Here is a 4,811-nt window from a genome sequence, read left to right as displayed (position 1 = left end):
GAGAACCAGAAGAGTTCAAAAATCATAAATTGTATCTCAAAACTTACGAAACTTACTTTAAATTTATAATCTGAAAAAAACCTGTACAACTGGCTGGCATTTCTTTGCTGTCTTCTCTGCAAGTTCATATCACAGATTGAGGCAAGTTTTTAGCTTGCTGTTCAGCCATGAGAAAAACCCATTTTTATTTTTTTTAACATGGAAGATGACAATCTTATGTACTTGATTTCAAGAGTTAGAACTTCAAAAAGACAGAAGATAAAACATTTTAAGACTTGCATTTGAAAAATTAGAGTTAGGAGCAAATTTTTGTACCTTGATTAGAACTAGACACACATTATCAACAAAGGCCATAAACAATTCAAAATCTTTTGTGCATGAAACAAAACAGAAAAAAAGGTATGCTATGTAGCTGACTTATTGTAGGAAATGTTTTCCACACACAAATAGAAAACCTCTAAATGCAATCAGCATGTGGGTCGTCTGGCTCCAGCAGCAAGCACAAGAATGTACAGCCAAAAACTGAGGAAGGAAAGTGTCTATTTTTCTAACAGTAGCAGCACTGAAATAGGTACATGTTTTAATTCTGCTAAGAGATCATGAGTGATTAAAAACATGGTAACATTCCATTCTCCAGTTCCTACTCCATACTGCTAACTGTGATGATATAATTTTATGACTGTAATATTCTCCTTGAAATTTTTATTGATTGTTTTCTTTTTGTTAAACATTGACCAAGCTAAAACCAATCAGCACATGAAACATTCAACCAGCAGAATAAAATACACTATGAGAATCAAAATCAGTGACTGGCTGAAGAGAGACTGCTATTCAATGCCACCTCTTAACCCAAGTTAACCTGAAAAATCTGCCGTGCTCTCCTAGCAAAATCCTAACTATTTGTTATGTTTACATCATTTCAGCTGAGAAACAAGATACAACAGAATAGGTATGCATATGGGCAAGAAGGCAAATGGTTAGTTTGGAGATCAAGGGTCTCACCAATTCAAGACAAAAGGTCACCAGTCTCACATGTGTTTTTTCTGAAGAAAATAGTTCTGCCTCTGTATCACTGAAATGAAAGCCCTGCAGGCTACCTCTTTGGATTGTAATAGGTCAAACAGAGAGAGAAAGGATCTACAGGTTGCCTTCTCATCCTTATCCTGCCCTTTCAGTGATACTCTTGCATCTCCATAAGGCAGTGTTAGTTCAGGAAGTACTCATACTCTGCTGTTTAGCTGTATCTTCTGAACTAGGGCTGAGATATACTATAATTAAGCATCTCTGGCACCAACTGGAGATCATTCTGTGTATGTTACATCTCCTGTCATTTTTACTAAGGGTGGGACATAGGCCCACATAAGCAAGAACAGGAATTTTGAAGAGATTCTATGCAGTGCTGTTGAGTTGCACTATGTATGACATACCTACAGTTGTTGGTATAAAAGCAGTTTGGTGGTGGGTTCTGAGATCCATGTGCTTTCTCTATGGCCTGTCTAAATCCTCTAAAAAAGAGCATTTTCTTATTTAACACAATTCCTGATTTTAATTGACAGATGTTACAGACAGCAGCAAATATACTACATGGCAGCAATAGAGTACTAGGTGGCAAAGTGCTTTTCTTCAAAGCAAGGATTGAAGCAACTCCTTCATCATAACGGAAAGGCACCTGTAGGAAAACATGTTTCCAAATTTAAAGATAGGCAGCACCAGTGATTTACTGCTCTTCTGATCTGGAGTGCCAGGTACTCCACTAATACCACTTGGGATGTTTTTATAATGGCAGATGGCGTTGTAAGTGCTCAGTGTGAGCCTGAAAAGGACTCTCAGTCATTTCGTAACATTCTTTTCACAATGCATCTTCATCTTCTTGTTCAGATAATGAGACATAAAATGGCAATAGAGTTTACAATGAATAGCAGGAGGCTAACTTCAGGTTGAATTTATTTACTAGACCAGACATGTAAAACCCACCTGCTTTTCATCAAGTATTCTATTTAAAGCCTAAATTACGGGATTCTTCTCTATAGCACACTCCAGACAGTATAGACAACAAACAGTAAGGTAGGCTGGAGGCCACACGAGCCAGGCTGTCAGGCTTGGCTGGTTTGCCAGGTCAATGGCAGTAAAAACTTATTTTCCTCAGTGTCAACAGCCTCTCTTTGACCACTTTATCTTTTTCCCCCTGTGCTCTACCTAGAGAAGATAATGTTTGTGTCTGTATGCACATAAGCACATATGAAACTACTACAAAATAACATCATTCCATAAGATGTAAAAAAAATTTAAAATCCAGCTATCTTTTGAAAAAAGATCCTTCCTTCCCTATGCTAGTACAGCTCATGTCTTGTACTGCAGAGATTGAGGAGAGCAGGCTTTTGATCCGACCCAGTTAAATCTTATGCACGTGCTTGTTGACTCTGTACAGAGATGGGATCACTTTCAAGTCATCAGCACTATTCATGCACACATTTAAGCTAATAGGTAAGCTTTTGCTGCATCAAAAGCCTTCAAAGCTGCTAAGTTTGATTGGGAAGCAATAAACAGCATTGTGGGAAGATAGGGCGTTTGTGAAAGAAAGTGGAAGTCTGTGCTAAATGACGATCAAATGAAAACTCAGAATTCCAACCATGGAGAAAGACTACAACTGTGGGTACAGTATCTTGAGGCAATTGGATATAAAAAAGTAATCTGACTAAAATGTCTAAAGACTCTTCAAAACATTCTAATTTGGTTGGTTGGTTGGTTGTGGGTTTTTGTGACATGCACAATCAATATAGAAATAAAAGGAAGTGTTTAGAATGGATCTGTATGAATAGCACTGCCAGTTGGAAATAATAGCAGCATTCTGGAAGATCTTGGCTCAAGCCAAGGAGACATCCTGCACAGCCCATTTTCACTTAGGGAAAAAAAAAAAAAGGAAAAAAAGTAAAAAAAAAGAGTAAATCACTGTTTTACTTCAGCTTTGTCAACTGCAAGCAGCCTGTAGTGAATGGAACTGCTCATGGCCATTCTGAAATATTGCAGTTTATGATCATTCAGTATCACACCCAATTTAACTCAGCTTTTGTTTATTTAATGAGATACTCAGCTCCCTTTACACCGAGATGACAAGAACAGCCAGTCTGAAAAACAGCATTTTATTGGCTCAAGAAGCAGCATGGCCAGATTTGTGAGGCAACGTTCAAGAAGAGCTTGTTTAGAAGTGAAGATATTGTAATGATTTTCCGACAGACACACTATAAATGCTATATTTTATAATTTTTTATTTGATTATGGTGAACAAGAAGGAGGAATTTCAGGGAAAATGAAAGTATTCTGATGCACAAGAGATTAGACTCCATTCCTTTCAAGGGCTACATTCCTTCCTGTTTCTACAACCCAAAGAAGAAATTAATTTACTGATATGAAACTCCTCCCAACGCCAAAGGATCATTTGACTTGAGGCAGGACTATGTTTGCATAGAGATGCTCAAAATTACTGCTATGATCAATATTCATCACATTTGTACAGAACTGCAGAGTTAATGAGTCCCAAGCTTTCTGCACCTGAGTTTTCTTGCTGATGACTCCTCCTCCTTGTCCTCTGTGTCTCAAACTGCAGCTTTTCAGAATCACTTACATCTTCAGTCCTGGCATGACAATGCAGAGAAATGCACCAGGTAGGTTTATTAGCTTCGGCACTGCACTGCTCTTCATTTGCAATGCTTCTCTGCAGTTAAGGATTACAAGCAAGATGTCTAGGTAAAATGGACTGCAAAACGTCCAAGAGAGAAGGAAAAAAAAAAATCGCATGTATGCCAGTTTTCAAGGCACAATGAGAAATTACAAAAATTAAAACCAAAACATGAGGAGGGAAGGCACTCAATCAGCTGTTCAGGCAAAGAGAATAGTTGAAAATATGTGGGAAAGGCAGCAATGTTTGCCTTCTACAGTATTAATTAACACAGCTTTAAAGCAAACAGAAAACTCCCTGAGACTGTCAGATGTTTGCTGGTTGCTTAGGTGCTGGTTTGAGTTTTCATTAACACGCACAAACACAGGGAAGCTGTTTTACCAGGCAAACAATCTAGGTAACCAAATTCTAAATCTGGCCGTTACAAGTCTCTAGACATAAATTTGTTCAGTTTTACAATTTTCACACTTAGTGAGGCTTTGAAAAGTAAGTATAAATGCATGGACAGACAGCGTATTTGGTTAGCAGAACATACCCCGTCTCACAGAGTTTGTATGCAAAATACCAATGCACACTGTTTTAACTCAAATGAATGGTTACAGATAGATAGGATTTTCATACATTCTGTACACTCTGGAAAAGGTAATTTATTTCTACATCATCTAGCATAGCTGACTGCAGCAGAAGATCTTCAAAAATTGTTAATTGCATTCAACAATTATGAATATATTTGGTTGTCCAAACTAACGGATGAGCATGGCATTTAGCACTGTGTACACCCTGTGTATGTTCTTAACAATATAAATAATTCCATTGTAACTAAACCAAAAGTTTTTAATAAGCCACTTTAGGCCTGGAGAATCATGAGGTTATGGGCTTCTAAGAGATGATGGAAGAGGAAGCAGATGAAATTAAATGCCCAGCAGCGTACAGAAGGTTTGACTACCAGATCCAAGATTGCCCTTGCTGTAATTTGTTCTGAAATGCCTGATACATACACCACCAAAATCTCAGTATTAAAAAGCTTAACATCCTGCAGTAAAAGCATATCTAACTAGAGACACCTTGAACTAAGACCTACTAAATTAACTTTCTGTACTCATCTTTAAATTTGGTTCTAAAAAGGCCTTTATTT

Source organism: Strix aluco, chromosome Z (assembly GCF_031877795.1).
Source record: "Strix aluco isolate bStrAlu1 chromosome Z, bStrAlu1.hap1, whole genome shotgun sequence".
NCBI classification, from domain to species: Eukaryota; Metazoa; Chordata; class Aves; order Strigiformes; family Strigidae; genus Strix; species Strix aluco.
The sequence above is the reverse complement of the archived record's forward strand: the minus strand, read 5'-3'. Positions refer to the sequence as shown.